The following is a 16,540-nucleotide window of genomic DNA, read 5'->3' as shown; positions in this document are numbered from 1 at the left end:
CAGGACGCCTGGGATGTCCCTGGCTGGGGTTCTCCCACTTCATCCCAGGTGATCAACTCTGCAGGCGATTTGCTGGGTGCCAGTTGCTCTGGTTCTTTCCCATCATCAGGTTCCTCCACCTCAGGACTGGAACTCGATTCATCCCGGAAATCTGAAGGTTCTGGGGTGAGGCTCAGTTCTCTGCTCTTGACTGTCGACTCGGGCATCAAGCTAGCCATCTCCTCAAGTCCCCCGGTTGTGAGCTTGGACTTGGCCATTGTTAACTATTTAACAAGAAGAAACTAATCTTGGTAGGAGCTAACGGTACAACTTTGGTGATTCTCAGCTTTATGTAATGGTTGCCTATTCTAAAACACTATCAGACTCATGAGCAGGAATTGAAAGATATCTGATTTATTAAAGAATTATATGCAGGATCACAGAGAAAGCTGAGAATGATGAAAGCGCGCCAAATACAAACTAAAAACCCTCAGTGCAAATGAAATCCCTCCCCCTGTAGAATCTTCTCAAGTTCACAATCCCAGGTGCTCCTAACGGTTTCTGATGGTCTGCGAGAAAAGGCCTTGAACAGATAACATAACCCAAACACATTCCATTATAATGAATTCAGATACAGAGCTTGGTACAAGGTTTCACAGCAGCTCCCTCCCAAACAGAAACCCGTCTCAGCGCCATGGCATGTGAAATGTTACGATGTATAAACTACATGGAAACAGTGAACATGACAATCAGATATCTTTGAATTCCTACTCATGAGTCTGATGGTGTTTTAGAACAGGCAACCATTACACTATTTCTGTTGTAATGGATTATTTATAGTTCTTTTTAATCAGATCCCGCCAATCAAAGTGTTCACAGAACCCCTTATCGGAGCATCTTCCATCACTTCCTTATCAAGGGGTTAGACTTTCTGTTGCTGGATAGAAGGGGGTGTTAAGTTGGAGTGTGAATTGCATTATTATGGCTACAGATTTATGATAGTTCACATCAAGGCCAGTTGTTAGAGATAAATGAGCAACACCACCTGGATAGGAACGGGGGTGGCATACTTTCATGGGAAAGGGAGGCAAACAAGGGAATGTAGTTTTAAATGTATGTTTTAGCGGGAATTCTCCATTCACAGCTTTACCTCTGTCCTAGTCAGTTCACTTCATTAAACAGTTAAAGGATCCCAGGCTCCTGACTGTCATTGTGTGAATGCTTGAATGGTCTAGTGCTGACACAGCTTAAATAAATTACTGTTTGAGTTTGCTTAAATTTGTGATCACATTTCCATTCTTAGAGTATTCATGGAAGCTAAGAAACATAGACAAAAATAACATGGTTAAAAATACATAATCATGAGTTAAAATCATTACCAAGCCAACACAAAAGACCAAACTGAAAATACAAATAGTGTTAAGGACAGTTCTGGTAGGAGTATGTTCTATAGGTTGGCCAGTGAGTCCAGGGGACAAATCAGAAATCTTACAAAAGCAATACATAAATCTCACTTTGGCTCTCTCCTCGCTGATTCAATCTATACCACCAAGCCACAATTTCAAGGGTGTTAAAAAAAATCTGGAAATTGTTTAGACCATGTTTATTGTTCTCATGGAGTTCTCTACTGTAAATAGTTTTCAATAACCACAGCACCTCTGGGAGACATTTCTGATTCTGTGGAGATTCAAACTACTTCTATATCTTCCTCTCTTTTTTTTTTTGTTCTTTTTTCCTCCAAGAAATAATACATGGTACATATTTAACTGAAAGCCCTACCACCAGCATAACCGGTACATTTATATTTTTCTGCACAAAAGCTGGAAGAAAAGTGGCAGTGAGAAGCTGAGATTTAAATGAACAATGGATTATAGAACCTGACAATTTCACCTCAGTGCCAGTGGTCCACTGGCAGGCCTGGAATACAAATTAGAGTTGATTCCAGATATTTCATATCCAATCATCCAATCATACAGAGGATTTCCTCAAACTAAAATAAGAAATGCAGTGGTTTTCACAGCCAATAACCAATCACTTCCCTTCATAACAAAATGACATTTAGCAGAATGAACATAATAAGAGTTCAAAACATTATGTCAGAAGCAACTATAGTATTCATGTAAGAACTCAGTCTTTTCCACTTGGTCCTTTTTTCAAACTGCTTTCAAGTAGCAATGCTCTAGAAATCAGCAAGTGGTCCCAATTAGCTTTACTATGGTTTGTCTTCCCTTTTTTTAAATCTTCCATCTTCTTATCCATTCTCTATCTCTTGTGTATCTTCATTGATTAGACACTCATTTTTGTCTTGACTTTTACAGCTGAAGATGGTAGGCATTTGTTACTACAGTCACCAAGAGTAGAATTTAACTTGATGGATCATGGCTAACTTATCAATAACTTATCAAGAAGATTAGTCTTGCCCAAAGGGAAGATGAGGACAAGCACAATGTTAGGATTACAGCTATTATTAATAAAACTCCAGTAGACAACTTCTCTTATAGTTAAGTGTGCACTCATTTACAAAAATGTATAATAGACAGCCAATTTTATGTGACAGTTAAAGGCACCTGGCTAGTTATGTAGATACTATGAGTTCTAGTCCTGCCTTGGCATGAAGCCAGATGGGTGACTTCATGCCACTTCTCTCAGTCATCCTCCTTCAGTCCTAGGAAGAAGGCAATGGCAAACTACTTCTGAAAACTGTTGCTAACAAACCAGCATGGATTTGTACATGTAGTCATCTGGAGTGAAGACTGACTCGAAGGTGTGCACACACAGACACATAAAGGGTAATGGACATAGAATAATAAATATGTCCAAATGTAAAGAGGTGATTTCACTTAATGTAACGTCATAGTTAAAAGTCCCATTAAGTCTTTGTTGTAAGATTAATGTGATAAAAATGAATATCACATCAAGATTAATGTATATTTTAAGAGGTATTCCAATATTAATTACTTTACACAGATAGATAAATTAATAAGAAAAAAAAATATGGGAGGCTAAAGCTTGTCAAATATCTTTGGCCAAATCAGGGTTATCCTATGAAGATGGTGATTTCAGCCTACCAAATGTTCAACTATATAATTGGATGGGGTGCAATGGACTCTCAACCCAAGCAAGACTGAGTGGCTTTGGGTGTTTGGGCTGCTTGGTACCAAGGTTTTTGCATCTTTGGTCCTGGATGGGGTGGCACTGCCCCAGATGGTCCCAGTGCACAATTTGGGGGTCCTCTTAGACTCACAGCTCCTGCTGGAAGAGCAGGTGGGAGCCATGGCTAAGAGGGCCTTTGCACACCTTTGGGTTGTGTGCCAGTTGTGCCCATTCCTGGACCAGGAGACACCACTCACTGTCACTCATGCTTTCATGACCTCCCATTTGGACTACAGCAATATGCTCTACATGAGGCTGCCCTTGAAGAGCATTCAGAAGCTTCAGTTGGTACAAAATGTGGCTGCCTGGGTTGTAAATAGTGTCTGCTACTCGGCACACATAACACCTCTGCTTCAGGAGCTGCATTGGTTGCCAATGGGTTACCTTAGGGACCATCTTTTCCCAGTTAGTTCTGCCCATCCAATCGAGTCCAGGAGGATGGGCATGCTCCAGGTCCCATCAGCCAAGGAATGTTGGCTGGCAGGGGCCAGGAGGCATGCCTTTTCTGCTGTGGTGCCTGCCCTCTGGAACATCCTCCTGATATTAGGATGGCCCTGACCCTCTGGAAGGCCTTGAAAACTTGGCTTTGTGCCTGGGCTTCGGGCTCCGAGTATGGGAAGGGCCCATTTCATGGTTATGTTAACACCATGAGGGGGCATGCTATGGACCCTGTCTGTAAGAAAACTCCATCTGGCAGGGTCCAGGAGGCAGGCCTTCTCTGCAACAGCCCCTGTCCTTTGGAATATCCTTCTCCCAGAAGTGAGATTGGCTCCTTCCCTCCTGGACTTTAGGAAACAACTAAAGACCTGATTCTGTCATCATGCCTGGGGAGGGAGAGAGAGTAGCCATTCCTGGGGTTGGTTAGTCTCTTAGAAGGACCCTGCTCTGCTTGTGAACCACAGACAACTTTCAGCCATTGGGGTTTTTATCATATTTATTTTATTATGTATTATAGTATTTTACAGTTTTATATTTTTCTTATTTATGTTTTATTGTAAACCGCCTTTTGGGAGATGGGCAGTGATAAATTTGATAAATAAATAAATAAATGGCTTTTAGATCACTCAGTTGTATTTATATTTATATTTTTAATTTTTGTCATTGTTTTTATCGTTTTATATTATGACTGTTTTTATTGTTGTTAGCTGCCCAGAGTCACTAGTTTGAGATGGGCGGCAATATAAATTGAATAAATAAATAACATAAATACATAAATAAATAAATAAACTATATAATCAGACTTTTATTTTCACATCTATTTCCTTTTGGAATTAGACTTTTAATAGTTTTATTTGGACCTATTTGGAGAGTAAGTGTAACTTATAACTTAACTATAATATTTGCTTGGCAATATATGCATCTGACTTTTTTTTATTCCTAGCATTTTCCTGCTCATGCAGGGTCTGCTTTTCAGATCAACCAAATGTTGATCCATTGGTGGTGCAGGAACTGACCAACCGGCTTGTTGCCTGAGCCTGAAGTCATGGGCCAAGAGAGGATGACTGACCCAAAGTCACCCAGCAGACTTTCATCCCTAAGGGGGGAATAGAACTCACAGTCTTCTGTTTCTAGCCTGGAGCCTTAACCACTAGACCAAACTGGCTCTCAGTATATGAATCTGAAATATGCACCAATTAATCAGTATGGTCCAGATGCTGTAGTAGCCTCTGAGGTACATGCAGATTTAGGATCCTTAAGAGATGCAATTGAGCTGTTGAATGGAAACCAACAATTCAATTTTGTAAATATGTGTGTGTGTGTGTGTGTGTTTGCATGCGTTTGTAATATCTGATAATGAATCTAATTGGTTGAAATTATATTGTCCGGAAGAACATTTTTTTTCCTTTCTTTCTTTCACCAATATCAACACGTAGTCTTGCTTATTGATTGCTGATTGCACTAACACTGTTAGCATATATAGCTCATCAGCATTTTACAACTTTTGCAATCTACACTGCTGGTCTCTAGTTCTGAAGAACTGTTTAATTCTTCCTTTATTTCTTAACAGGCCGCAACAGAAACATTGGAAAAAATGCACTTAACATGTTAGAATGAATAAACATGTACCACACAAATGAAACTACAAAGGATTTACAAAGGATTTCATATCCTTACAAAATTCTCACTTTTGAATCAAAGTTATCTCTGCTGCCCACAAAAAAGCTTTTAAGTCATCTTTTCACTGTTAAATTATTTACAGCTAGTATTTGGAAGGAAAATGGTCTGTTACATCGCTAAACAAAATTTCTTCTTGAAGTTGATATATGATCAATTATGCTTTTGTTCTACTTTTAATACAAGGCACCACCCAATATCTGGATCTTGGATTACTGAGTATGGATATATTTCTGTGTTGTCAAGAATGCAGAGGATCTGATTTATCACAACTTCTTTCAAAAGTGTTCAATCTTCCTTTATAACTGTTGTAATTCAAATTACACAAAGTTATATTTTTGAATATGTTTTTAAAATTAGTTATTTCCTAGCAAGCATTTGCTGTCTCTCTCTTTCCTTCTGTCTCTTGGCATATCCAGATTTCTCTGTTTTAACAGTGGACATCATGATTCAAGTCAAAATAAGGTAAGCAAGGGCATAAGACAGAGAGGTTATTTATTTATTTATTTATTAAATTTATATTACCGGCCATTTCCCCTGATGGGGGACTCTGGGTGGTTTACAATAAAACAATAATAAAAACATCTAAGCTTCAATCACACTTTAAAAACATAATTAAGATAATAAGTATAATTATAAGGTTATATATGCTTGGTAGGGTTAGGGACACGGTGGCACTGCAGGTTAAACTGCTGAGCTGCTGAGCTTGCTGATCGGAAGGTGGTGGTTCAAATCCACGTGACGGGGTGAGCTCCTGTTGCTAGTCCCAGCTCCTGCCAACTTAGAAGTTCGAAAACATGCAAATGTGAGTAGATTGATAGGTACCGTTTCGGCGGGAAGGTAACGGCGTTCCATGTTGTCATGCCGGCCACATGACCACGGAAGTGTCTACAGACAAACGCTGGCTCTTCAGCTTTGAAACGGAGATGAGCACCGCCCCCTAGAGTCAGACACAAATGGACTTCATGTCAAGGGAAACCTTTACCTTTACTATGCTTGGTAGAGAAAATTATTTTGTTTGCAGTAATAATAATAATAATCATAATAATAATAATAATAATAGTAAAAGTTTTGTATTGAATCTTCTGTGCATCCCTAGTGGATTGTACAAGTCAGTCACAGATTCTACCCATTTGATATTTACAAATTGGATTCTAGTAGGACTTAACTCGTATCTGTAAGGAATCTGGAAGCCTATTCCCATATGCAATGTAATGATGTGTCGTAAATCCCGCCAAATTCAATGGTTTTTACTTTTGAATAACTATCCATTTATTTCAATGTTATATCTAGTCAAATGTAAGAAAACGTGATCCACAAAATATTAAACCAATGGATGTGATAAAAATTAAAGGGCAGAGTTCATTGGAGCTTTTATTAAATCACATTTCTCACGATTTAGCAGTCCTTTCTTATACGTTATATAATGACAACCTGTTCTCAAAATTCCTTGCAACTGTCATTTCAGAAGGGCACTTATCTTTTTAATACAAAATTACTAAACATGTACTTATCATTCATTCTCATCTGCTGCTTCCTGACGTGACTAAGTAGTTTGATGATTTCTCCCTGCTATTGGATGAATGAGTCATCCTAAACTATGAATAATCTACTTTTGGCAAATGAAGTTCTTTTATGCTCACTGGCTTTTAGGTAATGGAGAAACAATTCCTTAGTTTTTTTTCAGTTTGCTACATAATGTAGTTCGTTTTTCTTCAGTGTAGGTCTTCAAACAGAACTTGGATAATCATCTGTCAGACATGCTGTAGTGGATTCTGCACTGAATGGGGTCAGACTAGACAACCCTTTGGGTAACTTCCATCTCTGATTCTATCATGTTTTTTGTAACTGTTATTTTATTTTTTTAAAAACCCTCAACTTTTAAAATATTCTAAACTTACATAAGGAGAAATCTCTCTCTCTCTCTGTTCTCTCTCTGTTCTCTCTGTCTTTCCACACACATACAAACACACACACACATTCACACAATTTTATGACAGATAACATCTATCAAGCTTAATATTTTTCCCTCAATGCTTTTTAGGGACCCTACTGGCAGGGAAATTAAGTGAGCTGAAGACTGGAGAGCAGGAAGTTGAGGGAAAGTGGGTTGTTTCTTCTGATTGTAAAAGACAGACATAAGGACCTGGGAGTCCTCCTGAATTGAAAGCTGCTGCTGAACTCACAAAGAGAAGCTGTGATCACAAGTTGATTACTTCAGCTGATGCACCCGGCTGGGGAAGATCTTACAGCAGTCACTCATGCCCTCATCTCTTCTCAACTAGACTACTGAAATGCATTCTAGGTGAAGCTGTACCTGCAGAGCATCCAGAAACTGTAATTGGAATCAAATGCAAATGGCCTGGTTACACACCAAGGGCACATTATACTTGTGCTTTGGGTCTGACGCTCATTAGCAAGAGGTTTATGAGTGCCATTGAAAGGACTTGGTGCCTGGCTACTGGCAGGAATGCCATTTCTTTCCTGAATTGATCGGTCTAGTACATTTTTCCCAAGAGAAGCTCTAGTCATTCTCCACTTTCATGAAGAAAGAGGAATGGGGGCAGGAAGCTGCTGTGGCCTTGTAGATACTATCTTTCAGAATTAAGACTTGCTTCATCACATCAAACATTGCAGCAGTGACTGAAGAAAGAACTTTTCCAAAAAAAATATTTGGTTGAATAGCTTGCTATTGCCATCTTTAATTTATTTTTGTTTGAATTACTTGCATTGATTTACTTGTTTATGTGTTTTATGTGTTTTACATTAATAATAATAATTCACCTAGAATGCTTCACCTAGAATGCATTTCAGTAGTCTAGTTGAGAATCATTGTATTACTAAATTTGATTAGTTATAGTTGTAGAATTTGATTTCTATTTACCTTGAACATTATAAGTGTTACAGCTGTTTTTGTTGATTGTTTTGTAAACCACTGTGAATCTGACTCTGAATTGATCTACAAGTAGAATGAAACGAGTTGGTCTGGTGTTACCAATTATTTTTTTTCCCTATGTCTATATTTAAAATCAACTTTCCAAAGTATTGCCCATTCCTAAAATTTGACACGTAAGTCCAAAGATATCCGTTACCGGGAATGTTGAAAAATATAGGATATTACATGTTTATATAATTTCATGTGTTATACAATTATATAGTAAATGATTGTTTGCCATTGTGGCTATTGTTGCACCCAAAGTGAAGCATGTTTGAGTCCCAAGTCCCAAGTCCACCATGAAGTGATTTTCAGCCCAATCTACTTCACAAGGTTGTGGCCATGGAGATAAAATTGAGGAGATCACATTGTATCAGAAAATCCCTGAAGGATTATTCAGGCATGTTCACTGGACATGGCTTTTTGCCATAACAAGAAAATACTTGCCCTGTGTTCCAATCATACGTGGAACCACTGTTGGTTTGATGCAGAACAGAGCCTCAACAGAAGACGTATATAGTTCATAAAGTTATATATATATATATATATATATATATATATATATATATATATATATATATATTGGAGGGACTAATTATTCTGGCATTAATTATTTCTTATAACTATACTTGAACATAGTTAAAAATACTATGTTTTGGTAATAAAGTCAGCTATTTCCACAATTCAAGAAAAAAATAGTAATTTGTCCTCTTTCTCATCTTTCTGCCTTTGCCAGAAAATGATTCTACAGCAAATATTTGGATCAATTGTTTCTGGGATAAAGGGAGTAATCTAATGTTGCTACATTACATCATTCAGTAAACTGTTATCTCAGAATAAAGCTTTTATACCTTATATACTTATCGGTGAACTAATTTGCCTCAGCAGAAATAAAGAGCATAATCTGCTGGGTTTCTCCATCATTCTGGGTATCTTCAGCATAGATATACTTGATAGATATACTGAAAGATTTCAGTAACAGTGGGGATGTTCCTGTCATTGAATTCCAACTGCAATTGTAAGAAAGTCCTTTTACTCACCTGGAATGCTACATAATAGATCTGAGAAAGATCCAATAATATTTGTTGTTGTTGTTTATTTGTTTAGTCACTTCCGACTCTTCGTGACTTCATGGGCCAGCCCACGCCAGAGCTTCCTGTCGGTTGTCAACACCCCCAGTTCCCCCAGGGACGAGTCCGTCACCTCTAGAATATCATCCATCCATCTTGCCCTTGGTCGGGCCCTCTTCGTTTTGCCCTCCACACTCCCTAGCATCAGATTCTTCTCCAGGGTGTCCTGTCTTCTCATCTGTGGCCAAAGTATTTCAGTTTTGCCTTTAATATCATTCCCTCAAGTGAGCAGTCTGGCTTTATTTCCTGGAGGATGGACTGGTTTGATCTTCATGCAGTCCAAGGCACTCTAAGAATTTTCTTCCAACACCACAGTTCAAAAGCATCTATCTTCCTTCTCTCAGCCTTCCTTATGGTCCAGCTCTCACAGCCATATGTTACTATGGGGAACACCATTGCTTTCACTTTGCGGACCTTTGTTGTCAGTGTGATGTCTCTGCTCTTAACTATTTTATCAAGATTTGTCATTGCTCTTCTCCCAAGCATAAAGCGTCTTCTGATTTCCTGACTGCAGTCAGCATCTGCAGTAATCTTTGCACCTAGAAATACAAAGTCTTTCACTGCTTCTACATTTTCTCCCTCTATTTGCCAGTTATCAATCAAGCTGGTTGCCATAATCTTGGTTTTTTTTTTGAGGTTTAGCTGCAAGCCAACTTTGCACTTTCTTCTTTCACCTTCATCATAAGGCTCCTCAGTTCCTCTTCGCTTTCAGCCATCAAAGTTGTATCATCTGCATATCTGAGATTGTTAATGTTTCTTCCAGTGATTTTAACTCCAACCTTGGATTCCTCAAGCCCAGCATGTTGCATGATGTGTTCTGCGTACAAGTTGAATAGGTAGGGTGAGTGTATACAGTCTCCCGATCTTAAACCAGTCTGTTGTTCCATGGTCTGTTCTTACTGTTGCTACTTGGTCGTTATACAGATTCTTCAGAAGACATACAAGATGACTTAGTATCCCCATACCACTAAGAACTTGCTACAGTTGGTTATGGTTCACACAGTCAAAGGCTTTAGAATAGTCAATAAAACAGAAATAGATGTTTTTCTGAAACTTCCTGGCTTTTTCGATTATCCAGCGGATATTGGCAATTTGGTCCCTAGTTCCTCTGCCTTTTATAAACCCAGCTTGTACATCTGGCAATTCTCGCTCCATGCATTGCTGAACTCTACCTTGCAGGATCTTGAGCATTACCTCACTGGCATGTGAAATGAGTGCCACTGTTCGATAGTTTGAACATTCTTTAGTGTTCCCCTTTTTTGGTATGGGGATATAAGTTGATTTTTTCCAATCTGATGGCCATTCTTGTGTTTTCCAAATTTGCTGGCATATAGCATGCATTACCTTGACAGCATCATCTTGCAAGATTTTGGACAGTTCAGCTGGGATGCCATCGTCTCCTGCTGCCTTGTTATTAGCAATGCTTCTTTAGGCCCATTCAACCTCACTCTTCAGGATGTCTGGCTCTAGCTCACTGACCACACCGTCAGAGCTATCCCCGATATTGTTATCCTTCCTATACAGGCCTTCTGTATATTCTTGCCACCTTTTCTTGATCTGTTCTTCTTCTGTTAGGTCCTTGCCATCTTTGTTTTTGATCATACCCATTTAGCTCCGATGTTTCTAATTTTCTGGAAGAGGTCTCTTGTCCTTCGTATTCTATTGTCTTCTTCCACTTCCGTGCATTGCTTGTTTAAAAATAATTCCTTATCTCTTCTGGCTAACCTCTGGAATTTTGCATTTAATTGGGCATATCTCCCCCTATCACTGTTGCCTTTTGCTTTCCTTCTTTCTTGGGCTACTTCTAGTGTCTCAGCAGACAGCCATTTTGCCTTCTTGGTTTTCTCTTTCTTTGGGATGTATTTTGTTGCCGCCTCCTGTACAATGTTGCGAACTTCTGTCCATAGTTCTTCCAGGACCCTATCTACTAAGTCCAGTCCCTTAAATCGATTCTTCATCTCCACTGCATATTCCTTAGGAATATTAGTGATCTGTGGGTCTTCCCTAATCTCTTGAGTCTGATCCTAAATTGTTCAAGGAGTTCGTGATCGGAACTACAGTCAGCTCCAGGTCTTGTTTTTACCAACTGTATAGATGTCCGCCACCTTTGGCTGCAAAGATGTAGTCAATCTGATTTTGGTGTTGTCCATCTGGTGAAGTCCATGCATAAAGCTATCTCTTAGGTTGTTGGAAGAGAGTGTTTGTTATGCAGAGTGAGTTGTCTTGGCAAAATTTTATCAGCCTATGTCCTGCTTCCATTCACCGCCAGCACCATTGGCTGCTAGCCGTCCTTTCGGCTTTGAGCTAGCTGCGTCATCACGTCTGGGGCTAGTTGAACTCATCCTCTGTTCCTCCCCAGTACCATTTTGACCGTCTTATGACCTGGGGGTCTCACCTTCCAATGGTATATCGACATATCTCTGGTTGTACTGATCCATTTAGTTTTCACGGCAAGAATACTGGGGTGGGTTGCCATTACCTTCCCCAGGGATTGCATTTAGTCTGACCTCCCTGTCATGACCTTCCCGTCTTGTATGGCCCTTCACGGTTTAGCTCATGGCATCATTGAGGTGCTCAAGCTCCAGCACCAGAACAAGGTAACGATCCTTTGCTGAAGATCCCATAATATAGCAATCTCTTATTGATAGAAATAACACAAAGTACTTTTTCCTTGAAGGGGAACAAAAGCCAAGAAGGCTAGTCAAGAAAAGAATAACATAAATTGAACAAAATAAGCAGTAGCCTTAAAACAGGCTCCATGAAAGGGGGCGGGGGGAAACATTGATAGAATAGACATGGTGTGTGAATAGTCTTGTGACTTACTTTAATATTGAGATGGTCGGTCCAAATTGGATGTAGGCAGAAGTTTCCTGCTGCTGTCTAGTTCTTGTTTAAAAAGACAGGATCATGCATGTTGAATTTCTCATCTCCAGTGCTCTCTAAATCTTCGATGATATGGGATTAAAGAAAGGGGGAAAAACTATTGTTGGAACATATCTCCATATAGAATATAAACTAGAGGGACTGTGCAGTCACTTGCATATAAATAAAAGGAACAGTTGTTTCCCACCCAGCCCCAGCACATTTAGCTGTTTGTCCAGGGATCTTAGTATATGAAAGAACATTTTATCTATAATGCAGTAACATGAAATGGATTCATTTTCTCAATTAAAAATTCAACAAACAAACCAGCAAAACTTGCTGTTTATTTTCTTAGAAATTTTAGAGTACTGGGCTGATATTGTTAATACTAGTGGTCCATGCAAACCCTTAGCATAGGATCAACAATGTAACTGTTTTCATTAACTAACTTTTTAAAGAGAAAATATTCTGTGTAATTCACCAACCATTTCTCAATAGCAAAATCATACATCAAAATCTTGTAACATAATGATGGATAGCATAATGTTAATAGGATATAATCAGAATAGTACCTACTGAAATATTTGTTGCTTGAAATCTATATTTGTTGCCTGAAAAATTACAGTTTTTAGATAACCAATGGGAATCCCAAGGAATGCTATTCAAAGATGGCATCTATCATGTTGAATATTGTTCCTTTGAGAAAAACCTAGATATCACTTGCAGCTTTTAATATCTGCAAATCAAAGGTTTTAGGCTATAAGCATAAACAGTACAAATAATAAATAGCATGTAAGGGTTAGCTGAACCTTAAATATCATCTAGTCCAATCCCACTGCCTAGTTCAGTAATCTACTACTACCACAACCCTGAGAGATTACCATTCAACCTCTGTTTAAATATCTCCAGCGAAAGAGGGATCCAACTCCTGCAGCAATATGTTCCACTACCAAACAGCTTAGTACAATTGGGAATTTTTGCCTGATGCCTAATCAAAATCTACTTTTTTGTATTTTAATCCCATTGTTTTCTTACCCTGAACCCTGAACAATTCTGTCCTGTCTTCTACAGGACAATCTACCAATTACTTGAAGACATGATAGTTGTCTTCAAGTAATTGATAGATTGTCCTGTGGAAGACAGGACAGAATTGTTCAGGGTTCAGGTTTATAAAAAAGGGATTAAAATCTTATCTTCTCCAGGCTAAACATACACAAAACATCTAATCATTCCTCACAGTTTTTCCCTACACCCTCCTGCCCTCCCCCCGCCAACATCTTGGTTGCTCTGCTCTGCTATAGACAAACTTTAGTATATCAATATACTTCCTAAAATGTGGTATCCAGAACTGGAAACTTGGTGTGGTCTGATCAAGGCAGAAAAGGGAGAAATGATGAGCTTGATGTTCTTGAACTTGATATCATACTTCTATTGATGAAGCTGAAGGCTGCATTTGTACTCACATTTTGTACCTGCATCACACTGTTGGCTCATGTTCAGCTTGTGATTCCCCAAGACACCAATCCTTTTTCATGTATACACTTTCCCAGTATAGTCCCCTTCCCCTCTACTTTATTTTTATTTTTTTCTATCCAAATGTAGGACTTTGCATATGTTCATCTTGAAATTCATCTTTATGGTATATACCTCTTGTTCCATATTGTCATGTTCTCTTGAACCTTTATTTTGCTCTAGAACAAAGCTTGAAATGGAGCCATGGATGTACATTTCTTAAGTACATCCAATGAATTCAATATCTGTCTAAGGATAACATAGTCTGCTACATATTTTTCATCTTCTTTACTAGAAACACATGGGATATTTTTCTGAATGCTCTGCTGAAGTCAAAATCCACCACATTTCCTTGGTCAATCAAAACGGTGGCTCTAACAAAAAAGATCAGATTGGTTTGGCATAATTTACTTTTTTGATAAAGCCATACCGACTCCTGTCAAGCAGTGCATTTTTTTTCCTCAAGTCTAACAAACCACTGCTTACTAATCTATTCCAGAATTTTGGTGGATATTGATGGCAGGGTAATTGGTCTGTGGTTACACGGGTCTTCCCCTTTTGGAAGATAGGGACAATATTTATCCTTCTTTATCCATGGCACTATACCCATTTTCCATGATGTCTCAAAAATAACAGAAGGGGCCCTGGGATGATATCTGCAAGGTTCTTCAAGACTCTTGAATAAATCAGTTTAGTCCTGGACACAAATTCATTCCTGGTACCAGGACCTGATCACACCATTAGTTATCTGGGATAGCTACTTTCTCCTTTTCTCAATTGTTTTGCTTAGGTCCATTTTAACACAGTTGCCCTTCAGGGAGAATACTAAAATGAGGTAGGATTTAAGAAACCCTACCCTTCTTTTCTAACCAACTTCTATCAGCAGATCTACCTCTTCCTTTTTCTTTTTTTTTCTTACTACTAACATAGCCAAAAAGTCTCTTTTTTATAGCAAGCACCTAAATATATTTTAAAGTGCAGGATGCTAATAATTTTTGAAACAGAAGACCATAGCTTCATAGACTGACCCCATGAAAATGCTCTAAATTTTATACATATATGTAATAAAACATTAATCAGAATGAGACAGCCTTCTATTACCTGATCTCTTCAGATGTATTGGATTTCAAATCCCATAATTCTCAGTTGATATTATTGTTAAATAATGATATATAAGGTGAATCAGGACACTAGGAAATCCTACCAGTGGCTGGAAAGGGCGGGACTAAAAGACAGCACTGAGGCACTAATCATAGCAGCACAAGAACAGGCACTAAGCACCAGATCCATAGAAGCAGGGGTCTACCACCCAAGGTGCAGGACCCAAGGTGCAGACTGTGCAAAGACAGTCCAACACATAGTGGCAGGGTGCAAGATGCAAGCAGGAACAGCATACACTGAATGGCACAACCAAGTAGCTGGCATTGTATACAGGAACATCTGCACAGTGTATGGGCTAGACCTTCCCAAGTCCAGATAGAAGATTCCACAGAAGGTCATGGAGAATAACAGGGCTAATAACCTTTGGGATTTCCAGATCCAGGTGGACAGGGAGGTGCTGGACAATCAACCAGACATTGTGGTAACAGACAAGAACCAGAAGATGTGATGATAGATGTAGCAGTGCCAAGTGACAGCAACATCAGGAAGGAGTATGAGAACCTGGAGAAGTACCAGGGTCTGAAGGAGGAACTAGAGACGATGTGGAAAGTGAAAGCCAAAGTGGTGGTAGGAGCACTTAGGGCTGTGACTCCTAAGCTGGGAGAGTAGGCTGCAAGAGATGCCAGGAACAACATCAGAGCTCTCTGTCCAGAAGAGTGCAATGGTAGGAACAGCTAGGATACTGCACAGAACCCTTAAACTCCCAGGCCTCTGCTAGAAGACCCAAGGTTGAGGATGACAGATACCACCCATAGGTGTGAGAAGGAATTTTATATATAAGCCATATGCCAAATGACTAGCTTTTGATCTTTTCAGAAGTCTGGATTCTTTGGTAGAATCAAGACATAAAAGCAGATGATCAGGAATAAGCAGTAACATTTGCTGTTTAGCATATTTGGGAACTTGGAGGTGTTTGGGTAGTAAGAGTCTCATGGTTTTACAGACCATATGAGATGACTTTGCAAATCACATTATAGCTGTGGTCTGGGGGTTTCCCATCAAGAGGGTAAGTATATAGTTAGTTACTGCACTAAATACATTTTTATCTGATCTAGCACGGGTACTCTTAGATGCCTATGGCTGCTGAGAACCAGACAATATACTGTACTTACAGTATAGGTTTTTCCTAATGTGTTCTTGAATATTTATGACTTTTGTAAATTGTATGGAAAATTCAACAATATATTTTATATCAGCCTGGGTGAATTAATAGCTCTGCACCAGATTAAAGTACAGCCATTGATAAGGATATCTCCTTACTTTACCCTATGACTTGACTTTTGATTTTGTAATGATATGTGATACCAGTAAACTGTTGAAACAGTTTAAAAACAGTTTAAAAACAGTTTAATAACAGTTCAGTGAACACAGTTGAATTTAGCTAGTTTTATACTATATATAAAAATACAAACACTACATACAAACCAAATCCTTGGGATATGTTTTCCAATGAGCTAGCCAACAGCAATGGTGCCATGGTAGACTTTAGCTCAGGATGACAACCTTAGCTGAATGGTAATTGAAATATTTTTTTTCTAATTGATTATTAAGTATGTGTCCTCAAGTCAATGCTGACTATTAGTGACCACATAGAAAGACCTTTTCCAGCATGATCTATCCCCAACTTGGCTATTCAGGTCTTCCAATGACACATCCAATGCTATGGTAATTGAGTCCATCCACTTTGCTGCTT

Source organism: Candoia aspera, chromosome 5 (genome assembly GCF_035149785.1).
Source record: "Candoia aspera isolate rCanAsp1 chromosome 5, rCanAsp1.hap2, whole genome shotgun sequence".
NCBI lineage: Eukaryota > Metazoa > Chordata > Lepidosauria > Squamata > Boidae > Candoia > Candoia aspera.
Note: the sequence above shows the minus strand (reverse complement) of the source record.